This window comes from Capricornis sumatraensis, chromosome 1, assembly GCF_032405125.1.
Source record: "Capricornis sumatraensis isolate serow.1 chromosome 1, serow.2, whole genome shotgun sequence".
In the NCBI taxonomy this organism is placed as follows: Eukaryota; Metazoa; Chordata; class Mammalia; order Artiodactyla; family Bovidae; genus Capricornis; species Capricornis sumatraensis.
In genome coordinates this window covers 142,047,242-142,071,596 of record NC_091069.1, presented here as the reverse complement: position 1 = coordinate 142,071,596, position 24,355 = coordinate 142,047,242, and positions in this window count along the sequence as shown.

The window sequence follows — 24,355 nt, the reverse complement described above, 5'->3', positions numbered from 1 at the left end:
CAATGAAAGTGTCAAGTAGCATTAATTAGGAAGGGAAGGGCAAACCACTTCAGTATTCTTGCCTTGAGAACCCCATGAACCATATGAAAAGGCAAAATGATAGGATACTAAAAGAGGAACTCCCCAGGTCAGTAGGTGCCCAATATGCTACTGGAGATCAGTGGAGAAATAACTCCAGAAAGAGTGAAGGGATGGAGCCAAAGCAATACAGTACCCAGCTGTGGATGTGACTGGTGATAGAAGCAAGGTCCGATGCTATAAACAGCAATATTGCATAGGAACCTGGAATGTCAGGTCCATGAATCAAGGCAAATTGGAAGTGGTCAAACAAGAGATGGCAAGGGTGAACGTCGACATTCTAGGAATCTGCGAACTAAAATGGATTGGAATGGATGAATTTAACTCAGATGACCATTATGTCTACTACTGTGGGCAGGAATCCCTCAGAAGAAATGGAGTAGCCATCATGGTCAACAAAAGAGTGTGAAATGCAGTACTTGGATGCAATCTCAAAAATGACAGAATGATCTTTGTTCATCTCCAAGGCAAACCATTCAATATCACAGTAATCCAAGTCTATGCCCCAACCAGTAATGCTGAAGAAGCTGAAGTTGAATGATTTTATGAAGACCTACAAGACCTTTTAGAACTAACCTTTTCATGATAGGGAACTGGAATGCAAAAGGAGGAAGCCAAGAAACACCTGGAGTAACAGGCAAATTTGGCCTAGAAAAAAGCAAGAGCATTCCAGAAAAACATCTATTTCTGCTTATTGACTATGCCAAAGCCTTTGACTGTGTGGATCACAAGAAACTGTGGAAAATTCTTCAAGAGATGGGTGTACCAGACCACCTAATCTGCCTCTTGAGAAATCTGTATGCAAGTCAGGAAGCAGCAGTTAGATCTGGACATGGAACAACAGACTGGTTCCAAATAAGGAAAGGAGTACGTCAAGGCTGTATATTGTCACCCTGCTTATTTAACTTATATGCAGAGTACATCATGAGAAACGCAGGACTGGAAGAAACACAAGCTGGAATCAAGATTGCCGGGAGAAATATCAATAACCTCAGATATGCAGATGACACCACCCTTATGGCAGAAAGTGAAGAGGAACTAAAAAGCCTCTTGATAAAAGTGAAAAAGGAGAGCAAAAAAGTTGGCCTAAAGCTCAACATTCAGAAAACGGATATCATGGCATCTGGTCCATCACTTCATGGGAAATAGATGGGGAAACAGTGGAAACAGTGTCAGACTTTATTTATTTTTTTTTTTGGCTCCAAAATCACTGCAGATGGTGAGTGCAGCCATGAAATTAAAAGACACTTGCTCCTTGGAAGAAAAGTTATGACCAATCTAGATAGCATATTCAAAAGCAGAAACATTACTTTGCCGACAAATGTCCATCTGGTCAAGGCTATGGTTTTTCCTGTGGTCATGTATGGATGTGAGAGTTGGACTGTGAAGAAGGCTGAGTGCCAAAGAATTGATGCTTTTGAACTGTGGTGTTGGAGAAGACTCCTGAGAGTCCCTTGGACTGCAAGGAGATCCAATCAATCCATTTAGAAGGAGATCAGCCGTGGGATTTCTTTGGAAGGAATGATGCTAAAACTGAAACTCCAGTACTTTGGCCACCTCATGTGAAGATTTGACTCATTGGAAAAGACTCTGATGCTGGGAGGGATTGGGGGCAGGAGGAGAAGGGGACTACCGAGGATGAGATGGCTGGATGGCATCACCGACTTGATGGACGTGAGTCTGAGTGAACTCCGGGAGTTGGTGATGGACAGGGAGGCCTGGCGTGCTGCGATTCATGGGGTCGCAGATTCGGACACGACTGAGTGACTGAACTGAACTGAATTTGAACACCTATATGTATGATATACTAAAACGTAGCTAACAATCTTTTATCTTCCGGCAACAGAGAAACAGATCCCTCCAATGTGATGGTATTAGGAACTGAGGCCTTTGTGGGGAAACTAGATTTAGATGAGAACTTGAGGATTGGGTCTTGGATGATGGGATTAATAGCCTTATAAGGGACACATTAAGTAACGCTAGTGGTAAAGACAAAGTGCTAACAAAGGTCTGTCTAGTCAAAGTTATGGTTTTTCCAGAGGTCATGTATGGATGTGAGAGTAGGACCATAAAGAAAACTGGGCAACAAAGAATTGATGTTTTTGAACTGTGGTGTTGAAGAAGACTCTTGAGAGTCCCTTGGACTGCAAGGATATCAAACCATCAATCCTAAAGGAAAATCAGTCCTGAATATTTGTTGGAAGGACTAATGCTGAAGTTGAAGCTGAATCTCCAACCCTTTGGCTACCTGATGTGAAGAACTGACTCCTTAGAAAAGACCCTGATGCTGGGAAAGATTGAAGCAGAAGGAGAAGAGGATGACAGAGGATGAGAGGATGAGATGGCTGGATGGCATCACCAACTCTATGGACGTGAGTTATGAGCAAGCTGCAAGAGTTGGTGATGGACAGGGAAGCCTGGTGTGCTGCAGTCCATGGAATCGCAGAGTTGCACATGACTGAGTGACTGAACTGAACTTAGTGGTGAAAAATCCACCTGTCAATTCAGGAGATGCAAGACAGGTTCAATCCCTGGTTGGGAAGATCCCCCAGAGGAGGAAATGAAAACCCACTCTAGTATTCTTGCCTGGAAAATACCATGGATGGAACAGCCTAGCAGGCTACAGCCTATGGGGTTGCAAAGAGTCAGACGCAACTAAGCAACTGAGCACGCACACACAGGAAGACACGCCAGAGAGGTTGCTCCCTCTCTCTCTCACGTGGTACACGCAAAGAAGAGGTCATGTGAGCACATAGTGAAAAGGCATCCATCTGCAAGTAAAGAGAAGATCTTTTACAAAAACCTAATCATGTTGGCACCCTGGTCTCAGATTTCCAACCTCCAGAACTATGAGAAATACAGTTCTGTTTTTTAAGCCACTCAGTCTGTGGTATTTTGTTATAGCAGCCAGAGAAAACTAAGACACTGGTATTTACAGATGTTCATGGTATTTGGACCTTAAGCCTGTATATGCATAATGATGTTTCAGCTTCCCAGAATGTGTGCAGGAAATGTAACTGAAGCCCAGCTCTGTCTTGCCACAGCTAGTGTATCATTTTCAAATTTTGCCACTAAGAGTTCGGTGATAGTTCCTTTTTCCAAAGTTAATGATGCAAGTAAACATTATCAGATTTAGATTAGGTCTTCCACTTAGAGAAATAGTTCTCAATGAGGATGATTTTACTCCTCAGGAGACATTTGTGTTTGTCACAACTCATGGTGTAGTGTGGAGGATGCTAATGAAATATAATGGTTAGAAGCCAGAGATACTGCTAAACCCAGTGTCATAATACTAGAAATGGTACCCCACAATAAAGAATTGTACATTTCTACACGTCACTAGTGCTGAGGTTGAAAACACCTGGCTTAAAAGAAATTTTCATGGAAATAATTTGATTTTATATTAGCTTGGTATTTATTGAGTTTGGAGGATGCCTAAGATTTGAATTACATATGTCATTTTTCTTTTGCTTTTCATTTTTAACTTCAAGGGATGGAATAATACCAATTTAGGGAAACTTAAGGGAAGTTAAACTAGAAATAACTGGAGAAATTTGGGAGCTAAAAATACTCAAATATCATTTCTCATACATTCTACCTTACAAGTTTCAAAGATGGGGCTGCTCTGGTTTAAATGTCCTTTGGAGCATGCTCAGTTCCTGGTAGATATTATTACTTACAGTAATAATTAAAGAGATTCTGAATCATCAAGAAATATTTTTCTCCTCTTAACATTGCTGAATTTTATTTCACTAACTATGATACCACATTCTAAACAACTCTTTTCTTGAACTTGCAATTTGATGATATTTGCATTCTCTTTCTATGAAAATTAATATATGAAAATCACTTTTCTAGTGAAAAGGATGCCAGATATAGTCTACTCTTTAGAGCATGAGTCATGAAATATTCCTTTACTTGAATGTTATATCTGGCTTTTAAAAAATGGTTACGTATAAGCAGTGACTCTTATATGACTTTGCTGAAGGTAAAACTCTTGCCAGTGGTGTCAGTTTGGTAGAAAAATGCTCCTGTTTATCACTTATTATGCGTTACAATAAAGCATGTATACTAGTAAAGAATGAGAGGAGGAGAGAGGCAAAGAAAGAGCTGCAGAAGAGATAGATTACATGCGGCTGTGTGTATTATCACCCTGAAGTCAGTAGGGACGGCTGCTAAATGCTCTTACAACCGTAATAGCCTATCTCATGTTAATTCTAGCCTGAAGCTTCCTGACACTTCTTGTTCAGAGATAATGGGGACAAGACTACTCTCTCTCTCTCTCTCTCTCTCTCTCTCTTTTTTTCTGGTTGAACAGCAGATTTTTTTTTCTTGTTCCCAAGGACGTCAAATAAATTAAGCAGTCTTTGCAAACAGTAATACAAAAGCCTTTTGCTTTGTAGAAATTCCCAGTAATAACATGCAAGAGTTATTACCCTTGATACTTAGTAGATTTTTTTAATGGCTAGCAATAATCATTTTGATTGAATATTGGCTTATAATAGGCTTGTAAAGGAATTCAAGCAACCTTAACTGCTTTCAATCTTAGCTTCATGTGCCTCAGGAAAATCCTTGAAACAATATATCTTGGAGTCATTAACATGGAAATATTTTATAAAAATGAAAGTTAATACCTATTAGCCTCAAAAGTGAAGCCAATTAAAATGGACTCCTTATATCAATTTTTAGTACTTTAGTATATTGTTGATCCTTTTCTTTGAAAGAGGAGATCATTTTATGGCAAGTTGCAGTTTTAATTTCCCTGGACACTCAACTTCTTTTTTAGCAAAGAAATTTCATAGTTTTCCTAATTCCTGATTTACAAATCAACTGAGATTTTATCTGCTTAACACCTCATCTAGATATTCCAGATTCCCTCAACCAGTTTAGGAAAGAAAATGAAATACTTATTCCATGAAAGTATATTGTTTGAACTATTGGAAAGCAAGTTTCCTTCAATATTTTGTTTGAAATTTATGTCTCCTCAGTGAGAATGCTTATAGGCCATCCTCTGTTTTAGTAGACTTTGAGTAAGAAAGAAATACTCCAGAGGCTAATCTACTGAAAAATATGTGAAGTGATTCCACCGAGAGGCTGTGGAATCCACTAAAACTCAGCTTCCACAGCATGAAGGACTGCAAGAGAAGCAGGTTTGAGGCTAGATTGGACTCTGAAGAATTATGAAGAATGACTTCTTACTTGTTGTTTTATCACTTCCTATCTATCAGGGCAGGATAGTATCAGTAATTGAAAAACACACTAGTTGAGACCCTGGAGTGTTTCTGCCCAAAGGACACCAGAGCATTAAAGCTGGAGGAAGATGGCTGTAAATCGAAAGGTTTGCATTGCTACTGTTTGCCTCCTTTGAAGCCCTGGATGGTAAAAAAGTGACAGAAGCTCTTAGATTGCCAAGGAATTTCCAATATTATCAGTTTTTTAAAAGGCACTAAGTAAAGCGCTCTGAACAACCCTTGTTACTCACCCATGTATATTTAAATATTTCTTTAGTTTTCATTGGTTGATGATTTTGGCTTTATTCCATATGTGGAGTATTGAAATGCTTACTTTGTCTTCACAGTACAGAGACAGCACATTGCCTCTTGGAACACATATAATCTTACCACTGCATGAACATTATTAGGTCAGGGAACCATATAATAGGCCTTTACATGATAGTTATTGAATTAGTGAAGAGATGCTTACATATTTTTGTACTTTTAAACAGATCACTTGATTGAAAGAATTAATTAAAAATCACTTGATCATAATTTTAGGGTATACTTTCTGAGTTGGGGCTTCCCTTGTGGCTCAGCTGGTAAAGAATCTGCCTGTAATGTGGGAGACCTGGGTTTGATCCCTGGGTTGGGAAGATCCCCTGGAGAAGGGAAAGGCTGCCCACTCCAGTATTCTGGCCTGGAGAATTCTATGGACTATATAGTCTATGCGGTCACAAAGAATAGGACACAACTGAGTAACTTTCACAGCTCTGACTTGTATGTCAATGGCAACAACCCAGACTCAATAGAATATGTGTTTTAAATGATTTCCCAGTGTTGGTGTTGGGTTATGCCAGTTCCTTTACTTGTCACAAGGGCACAATTGTAATATTGATTTCTGGGACAGATGGTAGGGCCTGTCACTTTAAAATATAAACTATGAAGTAGGGAAAACTAACTGCTTATGATGCAAATCAAACGTGGGACTTTAGACCAATTGCTGTCATTTTCCAGGTAGGCATTTAAGCATAACATTAAATTCTGGATTATCCACAACATTCATATTAATGAGTGATCACCTGTCCCAATGCCTCTCCTGAGCCAGGCTTGGTTCCCCCACCCCTCCTTAGTGTCTTTTCTCTCCCACTCTGTAACTGTCCTGGGACTACAAGTCTCCTTTCACCCCACCACACACCCCTTACAATGCTGTCTCAGGCCAGACTCTTTGCTGACACCTGCACTAATAGCAGGGTAGATTATCTGCTCTTCTTAATTATCTCTCCCACAGCTCGCCTCCATTAGCTTGGATAATTGACTGTATACATAACATTCATATGCAGAACAATGTGCTATAGGGAGAAAATTAATGAGAAAAAAAAGGAATCTTTACATGAGGTTTTCTCTGTGTGGTGTCACATATAGGGAATCTGGAGTTTGGGGGGCACATCTGCTTTTCTTTTGTTGGGAAAGTCATTAAGAATTTGAAATGAGACTTTTTAAAGGATAGGAGGAAGTGTTGCGTAGGTTTTTCATTGAGACGGCATTCAAGAGACAGAGTTTCAGTGAAGGAAAATTGTTGCACTGTCATGAGTGAGAAGACAGGAAGCAGCAAATGATGAGGCGTGAAGAACAAAAGGATTAGCCATGAGTTACAGAGCTTTGGAGGAGGCCTAGAGAGGCCAAGGGGGTGAATTCAATGGAAACTGGTCATCAACAGAACAATTATGGAAGAAGAAAAATACCTTCTTTATATTCTTTGAGTCAGTCCCATAAATTGCCCCTGCAATTTTTAGCAGTTATCTCTATTATATGACTGGCAAATTCAAGTATTCGATAGATTTAGTGATTTCTCCATTTGACAAATGATGAGACTGGAATTTAAACATGGGGTATGATGCTAGAGGGTATATTGTGATTCAGTAGGCTATTTGAAACTTTTGGACTGATTCAAAAATTATACCTCAAAGTTGTGTTGATTTAAAAGCGGGTAAATAAGAACAGCAAATACAAATAATATGAAATGATTACTACAGGTCTATATTACCTTAAATTACAGAAACAGTGAATATAATATGTTGCTGTTGTTTAGTCATTCAGTTGTGTCTAACTCTTTGCTACCCGATGGACTGTAGCTCGCCAGGCACCTCTGTCCTTGGGATTTCCCAGACAAAAATACTGGAGTGGGTTGACATTTCCTTCTCCAAGGGATCTTCCCCACCCAGAAATCAAACCCTGTCTCCTGCTTTAGCAAGTGGATTCTTTACCACTGAGCCACCAGGGAAACCCGAAAATAATATATAGAGAGAGTGAAAATGAACATAAATTTGTGATTTAGTTGTCTGAGTTCTTCTTTAACAGCAAAGAAACTGCAGAAATACTTAGATTGAAAACAGGATTAGAAAATTGTTCAGCTGTACAATAATAATCCAACATTTTATCTTTCTTTGTGTTAAATAACAGTTTGAATGTCTTTAATTTTCATAGTTTCAAATTAATTCTCATATTAATGATAAAAGTCTCTTACCTATCATTAGCCCTGTAGATGACCTAAGACTTCTTGGTATATTATTATTGAGGTTTTAGGAAAAAAGGAGGAATTTTGCTCTCCTACCTCTTATGGGTTGATCTCACAAGAATCAGTACACAAAAAAGAATGTGTTCTATGAAGTGATTTATGAATTTATCTGGTGTGAGATGTAGTGGCTTAAAGCTCTTTTGAAAATTCAGATTTCATCTTGCTTTGTTTGTTTTCATGTGTTTGAAGCCGAAAGGTTTTCATTTGTGATTCTGCTGACTTGCACATTTCACACAATAGGCCTTGTTATTAAGGGCCTGATCATGGTCAGTGCAATTTGCAGTGTTAGCTAATTTTTGAAACTAGCAGTGAATTTGAAATTAATTGCAGACTATTTTGGGTTCATTAGTGTTCATGAAGGGTTTTATGCCTGTTTGTTTGTTTTTTAATTGAGTAGAGGGGGCCAAAATAACAAAGACTGCTTTCTCTTTTATTCAGAAAAAAAGTGGTGCAATCTTCAACTAAACCAGTGATAATAGTAGCAGCAAAGACAATACAAACTGAATGATTTGGCAACGAGAGGGCACTTGCAGCTATCCTATTTGCCATTTGTATATCCCAAAGCATGGAATAAGAAGGACAGTGTTCAAATAATTAAATGACGAAAACAAGGAAAATAATACAAGCTTTTCAATTTACCTATTGCAAGGTAAATAAGCTTTGCCTATATACAAAAAGGGGTCAAATTCTAAGCATTCCATGTAATCAAATAATTTATTAGGTTTGTGAGGTTAACTGCTTACAGCTAAACAACTTGTAGCTTAATTGCTTCTCATACTAGAGTAGAGTTAGAAATGTCTTTCTGTCCTCTATCCCCAAAGTGGGAAAACCCAGCCTCAGGCACTCAAAGTGCTATACAGGAAACAGTAGGTAGCATAATTCAGCCATGTCAAATTAATGTTGCTATCCTGGGAACATAGATAGCATAATGAAGGAAGAATAAGGACATTCAGGAGAGAGAGTCCTTCAGCAGGACATCCCTTCTGGTTTTTATTTCTGTGGAGAAAATAATGATTTATGTCCCATTAAAAATAATAACATTTGGAGTTTGGGATTAACATATAGACACTACTATATATAAAATAGATAGCCAACAAGGACTTACTGTAGCACAGGGAATTGTGCTCATTATTCTATAATAACCTATATGGGAAAAGAATCCAAAAATGAATGGAGGTATATATATATATAATATATGTATACATACATATGTATAAAGCTGAATCACTTTCCTGTACACCTGAAACTAACATAGCATGATAAATCAACTATACTCAATATAAAATAAACATTAAATTAAAATATTATCCTGAAGATTAATTTTGAGAGATTAAGTATATAATTTTATTCATCCATTCATGCTTCTACTTTTTAAATATTTGTTTAATTCTCTGTAGTAGCTCTGTAAGTTTCCAAAAGGCGTAGAGAGCATGGAGAATTGTGTAAAACATGAACAAGGGAATATCAAATTGAATCTGTTTTGTGTGTGTGGAGTTCAATGAATAAATCTCCTTGGAAGGCACATCAATGACTGCTCTCTGCTCCTGTGGTTTAAAGCCATCCTTGCTCTTGTTAGATGACAGATTATCAGCAGAGAGGAACAGCAGGTTTGAATTCATGATGATAGATAATGGGCTGAATATAAGTGTGTTCTTGAACTTGGTTGAACAGCCATCCTCATTGCTTGAGACATTTAAAAATACACTGGATAAAGAGAAAGAAAATGCCCTTCAGGGAAAATCATTTCGTCTACGCATAGGTAATCGGTCTTTTCAAGATTTTGTGCTATGTGAAAAGTGGAACTAATGATATACCAACAGGAGTCTGAGAAATCTTTAAATTCACAAAAAAAGAGCCGATAATTGTGATGTGAGTGAGATGGAGAAAGGCAGCTTGTCCTTTAACACGGAGCCTGGAATAACAGGTTTAGGATGGTCCTCAGGGTTTATCATTTAGCTGAGAATCTAGTGGCGTGGTCCAGTACCATTTCTGTAATTCACACAGAAAGAAGAGGAACTAGAGACAATTCATGTAAATGATTACAAAATGATCTAAGATCACGAATGGAGGGGATTTCACTTTCCACATGACTCAAGTAGTGATGTTTTGACACACTCTAATGACCTGTGAGGAAATGATCTCCTTGAAATATTCAACAAAATACATAAAGAACAGATAGGTAAGAGTTTCTAAATTAGCACTAAAAAACACCTCAAAAGCATAGTTCTGAAAACAGTTTAGAAAATTATATTTATTCAAATACTGCAGTATTAATTTTATTTCCAAAATAATCTTAGACACAAGCACACTGGTGATTAAAATAAGAGAGAGAGAGAAATGGAAAGCCATCTTACTCCATTATTTGTTTTAATCAGCAATAGCAAATGAGATATGACCTGTTCCAGATATTTGGATTTCTTAATGTGTTGTAGTAAATAGATTGTTATTCATATTATAATAGATTGGACTCATTGCCTGGGGAGGGAGACTGCATTATAATTAAAATGTTGCCAGAGGGGTTACCAGAGAATATTTCCACACGATCTTAAATTCCTTTAACCAGAGAGTTCATTAAGTTTTATGAGCATTTTTTGTTACCATTGAGAAAACTTTTGAGGTTTGGATGTTTTATTTCCCTTTCTGAGAGAAACATTAGGGCATTTTATATTATCTGTTCACGTACCTAATGTATCTGTGGCTAAGAAGAGATTAGTTCTTTAAGGACACAGGGGCTGGGGGTGGGGGAGGAGAGAGTGGGATGAATGGAGAGAGTAGCATGGAAACGTGTGCACTACCGTATACAAAATAGACAGCCAGTGGGAATTTGCTGTATGACTCAGGGAACTCAAACCTGGGCTCTGTGACAACCTGGAGGGGTGGGATGCGGTGGGAGGTGGGAGGGAGGTTCAAGAAGGAGGGGACATATGTATACCTATGGCTGATTCATGTTGATGTTTGGCCAACAAAATATTGTAATGCAATTATACTTCAACTGAAAATAAAAAAAATTTTTTTAAGAAGAGATTAGTTCTATAAAGAAGAAACTAAATACTGCAATGGTATATCATTGAATTTTTATATATCTCTGAATAGTGTGTCATAGTGTATATAAATATATCCTGTAGAAAAATTTATAGTCAATTTCTGGGAAAGAAAATTTGCATGAGGAAACGTATTATCTTTACCTGACCCCCACATCTGCCTCTCTGTCTCTCCCATCCTCACTTTTCACAGTATCAATTCTAGTTCCTTTGCCAGGGCTATGGAGAGTTTTTCCAGGGCAAGGATCATCTTATTCTCCCAACTCACCCCGGGCTACTCTGGCCCCCTTCAGGGTTAATGATTAGCAATGGGAGATGTTAAAAATAGAAAAGAGCATCCTGAAAGGCACAGGTGTCATCTAGTGAGGCTGCCCTGGGAATGTGTGCTCATACTGATACTCAGTGGTGGACACTTTCCTGGGTTCCTCAGGTACCTGCCTTGCTGGTGGCTCCTGATTGCAGTACCTTTAAAGCGGGAAATGCTGGCCTCAAACAGTCCGTTTGCTTATGATCCCACTGTCAGGCCCCTGGGCATGCAGAGTGTCATCCATGTTTTTGGAGTCCCATTGACCCACCAGGCAGTCATCTATGTAACATTTAAAAGGGCTCAGCTTGAACAGAGAGCGCCCCTTGCCCAAAAGTCAAGGAACAAGTACCTTTCTTCTGCCTTCAGTGGTTGGCTCCCATTGGAGCTTCTTTACTGTGCCATGCAGTCCATCTTCTGTGGAATTTTCAGATATAGTTCTCGTATTGGTTTCTGTATCTAACAAATTTCTAGAGCCAAATATTTCTCTTAAAGACCCTGCCATTCACCTGAGATCAAGAGGAAAGAACCACTTTCCCCTCTGCCAGTGCTTAGGAGTGCAGGATTATATGTGTGTGTGTGTGTGTGAATTTGTGTGTGTATATGAATATGTGTGTGTGTGAATGTGTGTGTGTGTGTGAGTATGAAGGGAGATGTCTGTTAAAGCACTATAAAAGTTCTCTACAACCTCAGCCTGGAAGTGGGTGAAAGGTAGAGGGTAGCAAATCAGATTTTTCAACTTTTTCAGTCACTCCACCTAGAAAGTGCACCACCTCCTTTTCAGAACGTGGCAACACGTATCACCCATTGCTTTGTTCTAGACCTTGTCATGAGAACTTCATTAAATACAGAAAGGTTGTGATTTAAAATCTTTTCCCATGCACACATAGATTTAGCTTTTAGCCTTAAGGCCATGAGTTGCCACTGTATAATTTTAGATAGGTAAATGACATAAATAGAATTATGTTTAGGGAGTTCACTCCAACAGCAGAACGGGCAATGGGTTGGAGGAAAGGAGAGTGATTTGAAGGGAATGTGTCTCTACACAGTTGCAGGAACTTAAGTAAGACTCAGTCAGGCTTGAAGTTACGCAATTGCTGTGAAGAATGGTGAGGTGGTGGAGTCAGATGGCAGAGATATGGAATTAGAATCTGTATGACTTGGTTATTTATTATGGACGGAGAATGAGAGAGTGGAGGATTTCAGGGTTTCTGGCTTCAGTAACAAGACAGAAAGTGGTGCCATTAATTGAGATAGGAGTTATAGGATGAGGAAAAAACATGGGTGAAAAATGGCATCAAAGAAATTGCCAGTTATGTAGCATGTATGCTTGTAATCTGTGCTAACATTACATATTTCATATACATTCTTCTTAATCAATCCCTTCTGCTACCTTTATAAGGATTCAGTTTAGAAGACTCACAAAGAAACACAGGAATCAGGCGGCCTCCATTGTAAACCACAGGTAGGAATGCTGTTCTTGGAACAGGAAAACACATAATAAGCAGTTTGTACAGTTCAAAACTTCAGATTGTTACAGATACACTTTTAGTTAGCAAGATCATAAGCACATAGCTGAAATACTTTATATTACACGATTATATGGAAATTTGTGAGGCCAGTTCAACTGGGGTTCTGTAGAGTATTTTTTAATGAATACAAGTTTGTTCACCATTGCAACAGCTTCTCTCATTCAGCTAATTCAAAGTAATTTAAAGGGTAGGAATTTGACTTATTGACATGAAAGCAAGAGGCTTTAGCCTGGAAATATTTTCTTGTGAATCAACCACCAAATAGTTTAGTTGAACCATGGCTAAAATATTTCAGGGCTTTCTGAGGCCAAATGGACTGGCTGTTTTTTCCTGCTTCCCATCTTCTTGTCAATATTATAAACAGAAGTCCTCAGAGGCAAAAAAAAAAAAAAAAAAAGAAGAAGAGAAAAAAAGGGAGGGGGGGAAACAGAAAACAGTCAGTTTGTTAATTAGAAGGGTCATGATGTATACTTTGTACTCAGGTTAGGCCTCAGCTCAATTAAAGATTTACTGCTAAATTACCCACAGTGTCTGTGGTAGATTGTAGGAATGACCATAATTCTTTGCAGTTACTTCCATTAAGAGATGGAGTTTGTTCCTCCATTCCTTGAGTTTGGGCTGGCTTTGTAACTTGCTTTGGTCAACAGATTTTGACAGAGGGATGTACAGGTCTTGAATCCGAACATCAAGAGGCCTTGGGTGATTCTTCCCTTTCTCACTCTTGACTGCCATGTGAACAAGGCTCATCTAAACTTCTACATGAACTAGTCTAGTTATCCTTGTTGTCCATGGATTTCATCTGACTAACATCCAGCTAGGTTAGTTCAGATGGCCACTACCTAGTGATTAAGATGAACCAAGTCTGACCCAGATCAGCAGAGCCACCCAACCAAACTGTTCACTTGGGAACAATGATGATAAATGATTGCTGCTTTAAACTATTATATTTTATGGGTGGTTTGTTACAAAGCAAAAGCTAATTGGCATAGGAGCTAAACTTAATAAATTATCCAGAAGCTTCACTTGCCCAAGTAGCCCAGTTTTTGATAAATTTACTAAAGTCTGACTGCAGGCATCTAAATGACAGCCATATGAGCCAACACAACATCTAGACTTTGTCTACAACCATAGCTTTTTATTTGTGCTTTATTTATCTTTATTATAAATTATACTGACAGGGCTTCCCTGATGGCTCAGATGGTAAAGAATCTGCCTGGAATGTGGGAGACCCAGGTTTGATTTCTGGGTCAGGAAGATTCCCTGGAGAAGGAACTGGAACCTCTTGCCTGGAGAATCCCATGGACAGAGGAGCCTGGTGGACCATGGGGTTACAGAGTCGGACACGACTGAGTGACTAGATGACATGACATGATACAGATACAACTAGGTTAATATGGGAGTTATATTCTAACTTTAAGATATCAGATTATTTCATTGTAAAGAATAGTAATGTCATGAATATTTTAAAAACAGGAAGCAAAGGATAGTTTCCTTTATTGTTTGCCCTGTATTTTAGAACTTATATAAAATATAAAGGGAGTTGAACAATTTTTTTGTCCATTTCAAATAACTATTGTACCGCTAATTATAACTATGTGGTAAAATCATTCATCCTAAAATTAAAGATATTCAGACCAAGATATAAGGAAAGAAATGTTAAAAACATTTTAAAAAGGACTATATCAGCAAATGAAGAGTAATAGCACTACCACTTACTCTCATATTACACTGTCCATCATTAATGGTTTTCAGTTCAGTTCAGTTCAGTCACTCAGTCGTGTCCGACTCTTTGCGACCCCATGAATTGCAGCACACCAGGCCTCCCTGTCCATCACCAACTCCTGGAGTCCACCCAAACCCATGTCCATCGAGTCAGTGATGCCATCCAGCCATCTCATCCTCTGTCATCCCCTTCTCCTCCTGCCCCAAATCCCTCCCAGCATCAGGGTCTTTTCCAATGAGTCAACTCTTCACATGAGGTGGCCAAAGTATTGGAGTTTCAGCTTTAGCATTAGATCCACCTAATTTTTATTGGGACCAGCAAAGAGCAAACTGTGCCTAATTATCTAATCTATACCTGCAGGGTTTTAGTTATGGTCTCTTGTTCAATTAAAATTATTCACATGTAATGCAAGACTTTCTGTAGATTTATAAAAAAATTGGGGTATATGACTACTCAGTACAGTTAGTTATTATACTAAGTTACATGTCTCATTTGGGACAGTCCCAAAAAGCAATGGTCAGTATAAAAATAGACATTCTATCTTTGAAGTGAAAACATTATATTTTATTCATAATAAAATGTGGATAGGAGTCAACTGAATTCATTCTATCATACTATTAACACTTAATAAAATGATTTTTAAAAGAATAGTATGAGACAATAATAATTTCATGATTGATTAGCACAAGCAAATCTGGGCATTTTTCACAGTTTCGTGTCTAAAATAAGCATAGTGTGTTTATTTTTTTATTCATTTAACTACCACTATATGGCAGACACTGTTATAAGTGCTTATGAATATTAGCTCCTTTTTAATTCTCATAGCAACCCTAGAGATATTATGTTCATTTTACAAATGTAAACATTAAGCCAAAGAGAAAAATTAAGACAGAGTGGTAAAGAAACTTGACCAGGTTACCTGGTTAGTCAATAGCAGAATATGGATTTTAACTCAGGCTATCTATTCTTATCACCCATATTTTAAGGACTATTCTACAACATAATTTTGCTTTCTTAATTTATCACATTGATGTCATTAAATATTTGTTCTCATATCCTAGGAAAAAGACAATATTTCTTAAACCATTGAGATCATTTCCCTGGTACGAGCTATTTTCAGCGATTCTATGTAATCTTTTGTATGATCTTGCTTTCACAATATTCAGAGCTGATTTTGCCATCCTTCAAGATCTAGAGGGATGCTAGATACATAGATGAAGTCTGGAAATGTTTGTCAACTATCTGACATATAGCCTAACAAATACCAGGTATAGAAAAGTTCTCGAGTACTGGAGTCAATAATATACTTAACTGCATTCTATAATATATATGCATATATATTACATATACAAAACTAAATTTTGTAACACAAAAAAACATTCTAAATATTCAATATTCTAGTTGCCTAAAACTGAAAGTGAAGCAACAGATGGAGAGGAGGATACAGAGAGTCGCCAGGGGTGCTTGCTAATTATCACGTGCTACTGTAGGCACAGGCACTGTATGTAAATCGTCAGTTGTACTTTATATTTATCACCAACGTCATCCTTTATCTGCAGGCTATTTTCAGAAGCTAAGTACTCTGCCCAAACTATTAACCACTTCATTTAGTACAAAGTGGAAAGGGGGCTTTTATGAGTAGAAATGTATGGAGGTGGCAGTCGAATTCATAATTTAGCAATGCATCATGAATCCTTAACTTTCCCATTTAAATATTCTACTTTGTGGGCAAATATAGACTCTCTTTCAAAATATGACCATAAAATATTATCTCCAGGAAAGAAAAAAATTATTCTAATGTGGCATAGCACCAAGATATTATTTCTCAGTAAACTTTTAGCTATATTTTTCCTTAGGGCAATATTTAATGCTGCCATTATAAACTATTTTGACAGAACATAATTTCTGTAAACCTAAATGCTGCAAGGGATTTTTTGAGATAAACTCAACCATATTGGGGAAAAATCAAATTAGCTTTTTTAAACTTGGAGTGTTATGTTCAATAGAAGGACATATGATTAATATTGAGACAAGACAATACAATTTCAGCTGAAACAATATTATTCCTGCAATATTCTATTCAAATGAATCCAAATTTAACATGTTAAGGTGAAAAATGTGGACAGATGCTGGTTAGAAATGTAAGTGCAGGCATCGTCTAGAAACGAATTATTTTTTAAAGTCAAGAGGATGAAATTAAATAGCAAAAGTTTTGGTGACATAGAATATCAGTATTCTGGCAGCAAATATTTGAAGACCCATATGGGTGAAGCAGTAAGAAATAAATCTGGTGGCACAGTAGCAGTGGGTGAAGGTATGCGTTCTTTTCTGTTTCTTTTCCTATTACTTTTCTGTGGGTTTCCCTGGTGGCTCAGATAGTAAAGAATCTGCCTGCAATGCAGAAGATAGGGTTCAATCCCTGGGTCAGGAAGATCTGCTGGAGAAGGAAATGGCAACCCACTCCAGTATTCTTGCCTGGAGAATTCCATGGACAGAGAAGACTGCCGGGCCACAGTCCATTGGGTCCAAAGAGTCAGAGATGACTGAGAAGATGTTTAAGAAGATGACTTTTCTCCTGACTTGTACCTATGAAAACAGACTGAGGAGGAAATAGTAACAAAGTTACTTTTAGGCAACCTTAAGGGAGATTATTTATAACAAACATTCAGAGAGAAGTTAAACAGATAATCAGTATTTCAACACAGAGGTCTTTTTATCTGGAAGGTTCTGTAGGGCCCACACAGATCAGCTGTGGCATGTACATAGTGAGGAGGACTTATTCTGAGGGTTTATGAGCTTAAGGTCTGCCAAAGAAGTCAGCCACAAATAACATAAATTTCCTTCAGCATGCTAGAACGAAATTGAAACACTAAGATGTGTTATTGTCTACATGTCAAGGGAAGATGGGAAGAAACTTTGAATTGGACAATTCTGGTTCAGAATGAAACTAAGAAGTGAAAAAGAAGGAAAAATCTAGAAGAGGAGGGATCATCATAAAAGAAGAGACACAAATAATAATGCTCCAAAGAAATGCAAGTTAAAACAAGGATGATATATTGTCCTTTGTCCATCAAAATGAGAAGTTTTTTTAAATGGTAAAATTAAGTATGATATAATGCCCGTGGGTTCTCAAAGAGTGATCCCTAGATCCCTGGGACTCCTCCAGAACTTGTCACAGAAACCACATCGTCAAAGCATCTTCTTAACACCATGATGTCACTTGCCCTTTCACTCTCATTCTCTCACAGAGTACTGGAGAGTTTTCTGCAGGTTACTTAGTGGGTGATGAGTCATCACTCTGATAACTAGTGAAAACTGTGCTTAGTGGTTTACATCTTTTTCTAGTTTTAATTTCTAATACAGCAAATAGCTCTGACTCATATAAACAAAAGCTTTCTGGGGTCTTCAATAAAAGGATCTGGCAACTAAAAAGATTGAGGGCTGCTTATATTGTTGTAAGAAGCATATAAACAATCTTTCTGAGTGTGGACTACTTAAAAATAATAATTTCCTTGGTGTAGTACTTACACTGATAGCAATAAAATCTCAAGGGGTCATCAAAAAGCAGACTAGATACTAATTACAATGATAAACTTCACTCTATTAAAATAGTAAATATTGGACTTAAAATTGGAAATATTTAAGAAATGATACTAAATCCAAGGAATCAAACTTTCGAGAATTTAATAAATGATTTACAAGCAATAGTAGTGTTAAAATAATAAACCTTAATAAAATGACTGTGGTTTATCTGCCTAACAAGGGGGCAGAATGCTTGGAAACAAGTATTGCCATAGGTTAAACTCTTGGCTAGTATGTGGTATTTTACAAAAAACTTAATCTGTTTAAAACATAGACAATACATTAACCATTGGAGCACTATACTGGTTTCCATCAAACAGGGTTGTTGTATTAAACGAGATGTTACATGTAGCATTTAGCATGAAGCTTGGACAGTTCAGTTCAGTTCAATTCAATCACTCAGCTGTGTCTGACTTTTGCGACCTCATAACTGCAGAACACCAGGCCTCCCTGTCCATCACCAACTCCCGGAGCTTACTCAAAGTCATCTCGATTGAGTTAGTGATGCCATCCAGCCATCTCATCCTCTGTCATCCCCTTCTCTTCCCGCCTTCAATCGTTCCCAGCATTAGGGTCTTGCCAAAGTATTGGAGTTTCAGCTTCAGCATCAGTCCTTCCAATGAATATTCAGGACTGATTTCCTTTAGGATGGACTAGTTAGATCTGCTTGCAGCCCAAGGGATCTCAAGAGTCTTCTGCAACACCACAGTTCAAAAGCATCAGTTCTTCAGCACTTAGCTTTCTTTATATTCCAACTCTCATTTCCATACATGATTATTGGAAGAGCCATAGCTTTTACTAGATGGATGTTTGTGGCCAAAGTAATGTCTCTGCTTTTTAATATGCTGTCTAGGTTGGTCATAGCTTTTCTTCCAAAGAGCAAGCGTCTTTTAATTTCATGGCTGCACTCACCATCTGCAGTGATTTTGGAGCCCCCCAAAATAAAGTGTGCCACTGTTTCCATTGTTTCCCCATCTATTTGCCATGAAGAGATGGGACTAGATGCCATGATCTTAGTTTACTGAATGTTGAGTTTTAAGCCCACTTTTTCACTCTCCTCTTTCACTTTCATCAAGAGGCTCTTTAGGTTCTTCTCTTTCTGTCATAAGTGGGATGTCATCTGCATATTTGAGGTTATTGATATTTTTCATGGCAATCTTGATTCCAGCTTGTGCTTCATCCAGCCCAGCATTTCTTATGATGTACTCTGCATACAAGTTAAATAAACAGGGTGACAACATACAGCCTTGAAGTACTCCTTTCCCGATTTGGAACCAGTCTATTGTTCCATGTCCAGTTCTAACTGTTGCTCCTTGACCTGCATACAGATTTTCCAAGAGGCAGGTCTGGAATTTCCATCTCTTTAAGAATTTTCCACAGTTTGTTGTGATCCACACTAATGGCTTTAGTGTAGTCAATGAAACAGAAGTAGATGTTTTTCTGGAACTCTCCTGCATTTTCAATGATCCAACAGATGTTGGCAATTTGATCTCTGGTTCCTCTGCCTTTTCTAAATCCAGCCTGAACATCTGGAAGTTCATGGTTCACGTACTGTTGAAGCCTGGCTGGGAGAATTTTGAGCATTACTTTGCTAGCGTGTGAGATAAGTGCAATTGTGCGGTGGTTTGAGCATTCTTTGGCATTGCCTTTCTTTGGGATTGGAATGAAAACTGACCTTTTCCAGTCCTGTGGCCACTGCTGAATTTTCCAAATTTGCTGGCATATTGAGTGCAGCACTTTCACAGCATCATCTTTCAGGATTTGAAATAGCTCAATTGGAATTCCATCATCTCCACTAGCTCTGTTCATAGTGATGCTTCCTACGGTCCACAAGACTTCACATTCCAAGATGTCTGGCTCTAGGTGAGTGATCATGCCATCGTGATTATCTGGATTGTGGAGATCTTTTTTGTTCAGTTCCTTTGTGTATTCTTGCCACCTCTTTAATATCTTCTGCTTCTGTTAGGTCCATACCATTTCTGTCCTTTATTGAGCCCATCTTTGCATGAAATATTCTCTTGATATCTTTGATTTTCTTGAAGAGCTCTCTAGTCTTCCCCATTCTATTGTTTTCCTCTTTCTTTGCAGTGATTACTGAGGAAGGCTTTCTTATCTCTCTTTGCTGTTCTTTGGAACTCTGCATTCAAATGGGGATATCTTTCCTTTTCTCCTTTACCTTTCACTTCTTTTCTTTTCTCAGCTATTTGTAAGGCTTCCTCAGACAACAATTTTGCCTTTTTGCATTTCTTTTTCTTGGGGATGGTCTTGATCCGTGCCTCCTGTACAATGTCACGAACTTTCATCCATAGTTCTTCAGGCACTCTGTCTATCAGATCTAATCCCTTGAATCTATTTGTCAGCTCCACTGTATAATCATTCCAAGGCCAAATTTGCCCATTACTCCAGGTGTTTCCTAACTTCCTACTTTTTCATTCCAGTCCCCTATAATGAAAAGGACATCTTTTTTGGGTGTTAGTTCTAAAAGGTCTTGTAGGTCTTTATAAAACCATTCAACTTCAGTTTCTTCAGTGTTACTGGTTGGGGCATAAACTTGGATAACTGTGATATCGAATCTAGAGCCAGACATCTTGGAATGTGAAGTCAAGTGGGCCTTAGAAAGCATCACTATGAACAAAGCTAGTGGAGGTGATGGAATTCCAGTTGAGCTGTTTCAAATCTTGAAGGATGATGCAGTGAAAGTGCTGCACTGAATATGCCAGCGAATTTGGAAACTCATCAGTGGCCACAGGATTAGAAAAGGTCAGTTTTCATTCCGATTCCAAAGAAAGGCAATGCCAAAGAATGCTCAAACTACTGCACAATTGCACTCATCTCACATGCTAGTAAAGTAATACTCAAAATTCTCCAAGCCAGGCTTCAGCAATATGTGAACTGTGAACTTCCAGATGTTCAAGCTGGTTTTAGAAAAGGCAGAGGAACCAGAGATCAAATTGCCAACATCTGCTGGATCATGAAAAAAAAAAAAAGAGTTCCAGACAAACATCTATTTCTGCTTTATTGACTATGCCAAAGCCTAGTGTGGATCACAAGAAACTGTGGAAAATTCTGAAAGAGATGGGAATACCAGACCATCTGACCTACCTCTTGAGAAACCTATATGCAGGTCAGGAAGCAACAGTTAGAACTGGACATGGAACAACAGACTGGTTCCAAATAGGAAAAGGAGTACATCAAGGCTGTATATTGTCACCCTGCTTATTTAACTTATATGCAGAGTACATCACGAGAAATGCTGGACTGGAAGAAACACAAGCTGGAATCAAGATTATATCAATAACCTCAGATATGCAGATGACACCACCCTTATGGCAGAAAGTGAAGAGGAGCTAAAAAGCCTCTTGATGAAAGTAAAAGATGAGAGTGAAAAAGTTGGCTTAAAGCTCAACATTCACAAAACTAAGATCATGGCATCCGGTCCCATCACTTCATGGAAATGGATGGGGAAACAGTAGAAACAGTGTCAGACTTTATTTTTTTGGGCTCCAAAATCACTGCAGATGGTGACTGCAGCCATGAAATTAAAAGATGCTTACTCCTTGGAAGAAAAGTTATGACCAACCTAGATAGTATATTCAAAAGCAGAGACATTACTTTGCCGGCTAAGGTCCGTCTAGTCAAAGCTATGGTTTTTCCTGTGGTCATGTATGGATGTGAGAGTTGGACTGTGAAGAAGGCTGAGCGCCGAAGAATTGATGCTTTTGAACTGTGGTGTTGGAGAAGACTCTTGAGAGTCCCTTGGACTGCAAGGAGATCCAATCAGTCCATTCTGAAGGAGATCAGCCGTGGGATTTCTTTGGAATGAATGATGCTAAAGCTGAAGCTCCAGTACTTTGGCCATCTCATGGGACGAGTTGACTCATTGGAAAAGACTTTGATGCTGGGAGGAATTGGGGGCAGGAGGAGAAGGGGACGACCGAGGATGAGATGGCTGGATGGCATCATGGACTCGATGGACGTGGGACTGAGTGAACTCCGGGAGATGGTGATGGACAGGGAGGCCTGGTGTGCTGTGATTCATATGGTCGCAAAGAGTCGGACACAACTGACCGAACTGAACTGAACTGAATGGTCTAGCGGTTTTCCCTACTTTTTTCAATTTAAGTCTGAATTTGGCAATAAGGAGTTCATGATCTGAGCCACAGTCAGCTACTGGTTTTGTTTTTGCTGACTGTACAGAGCTGTTCCATCTGGCTGCAAAGAATATAAGCAATCTGAATTCAGTATTGACCATCTGGTGATGTCCATGTATACAGTCTTCTCTTCTGTTGTTGGAAGAGATTTGCTATGACTAGTGTGTTCTCTTGGCAAAACTCTATTAGCCTTTTCCCTGCTTCATTCTGTAATTCAAGGCCTAATTTGCCTGTTACTCCAGGTATTTCTGACTTCCTACTTGTGCATTCCAGTCCCCTAAAATGAAAAGGACATAGTTTTTGGGCTTTAGTTCTAGAAGTTCTTGTAGGTCTTCATAGAACCATTCAACTTCAGCTTTTTCAGCATTACTGGTCGGGACTTAGACTTGGATTACTGTGATATTGGATAGCTTGCCTTGGAAACAAACAGAGATCATTCTGTCATTTTTGAGAATGCATCCAAGTACTGCATTTCAGATTCTTTTGTTGACTATGATGGCTACTCCATTTCTTCTAAGGGATTCTTGGCCACAGTAGTAGATATAATGGCCATTAGAATTAAATTCACCCATTCCAATTCATTTTAGTTCGCTGATTCCTAAAATGCCAATGTTCACTCTTGTCATCTCCTGTTTGATCACTTCCAAGTTGCCTTGTTTCATGGACCTAACACTTCAGGTCAATGTTGCTCATTACAGCATCGGACTTTACTTCTATCACCAGCCACATCCACCACTGGGTGCTGTGTTGTTTTGGCTCCGTCTCTTCATTCTTTCTGGAATTATTTCTCTGCTTTTTTGCAATAGCATATGGGTCACCTGCTCATTGGGAAGTTCACTTTTCAGTGTCCTATCTTTTTGCCTTTTCATCCTATTCATGGGGTTCTCAAGGCAAGAATACTGACGTGGTTTGCCATTCCCTTCTCCAGTGGACCATGTTTTGTCAGAACTCTCCCCCATGACCCGTCCATCTTGGGTGGCCCTACACTACATGGCTCATAGTTTCCTTGAGTTAGACAAGGCTGTGGTCCATGTGATCAGATTGGTTAGTTCTCTTTGATTGTGATTTTCATTCTGTGTGTCCTCTGATGGATAAGGATAAGAGCCTTATGGAAGCTTCCTGATGGGGAAGACTGACTGAGGGGAAACTTGGCCTCGTTCTGATGGGCAGGCCTGTGCTCAGTAAATAAATGTTAGTTATTGTAAATATCTATGCAACATATTAAAAATTAAACTAAAAAGTATCCGTTCACTCAGCAAATGTTTGTTAGAGTTGGGTCACATCTGGAAACAAAATATTCCAAAGGTACCCCTATGGAAAACACATTAGAGATGGTTCTTTTTGGCTATGTGTGGTATAAAAACTGGATCTCCACCACATACAGTCATAAATATGCACACTCACTCACTGCCCTTCTCCATATGCTTAGAAAAGTAGTCTGAAAGGAAATGCTCTCACATATCAAGGCAATTATATTTTAAAAATATTTTCATGAAAGCTTGTTTTATTTTTATAACCTGAACAAACAGGCATACAAATGAAAATTCCATGAATATGTTGTTTATCCTGAAGACTGTGCAGTTTTCTCATTTTTATGCTGGAACTGTGCAGTGGTCTCAAACCCTTTTGAAAGAAAAACACTGATTAGACTCCCAATTCCCATGACAAAGCTGTTATCTTTCATTCCTTTTTCATTCTAGGTATCCACAGCCAGCATACCACCAAGTCCTGTCATAACCTTCTAAATATCTTTAAGTAGTTCCAAGCTTTGTCCTCTCTCCACCTTCTCTTCTCCTGTTTAGCAGAAATCTAAATCCTCAGCTTTTGATGTGATGCTTCTGACTGTGATCCTTGCCACATTCTCACCCTTTCCCATACTCATCCTCCACAGAGTTCCTAGGAGCCCTTCCTAAAAGTCCTGCCTATTCATGTCATCCCTTGGCTAAACTTTTTCAAAAATTATTTTGTTCATGTAAGATGGCTCTTCTAATCTGATCCCTGAATACTTTTCCAGCTCCATGACTTATCCTGTCTGCAGTCTACCAAATCATTTGCTTTTTCAATTACCTCACATATCCTTTCAAAGGTCACTGCCTTTGTTCTGCTTATCACCCCTCCTGGAATATGCGTCACCACCTATGAACTTAACAGCA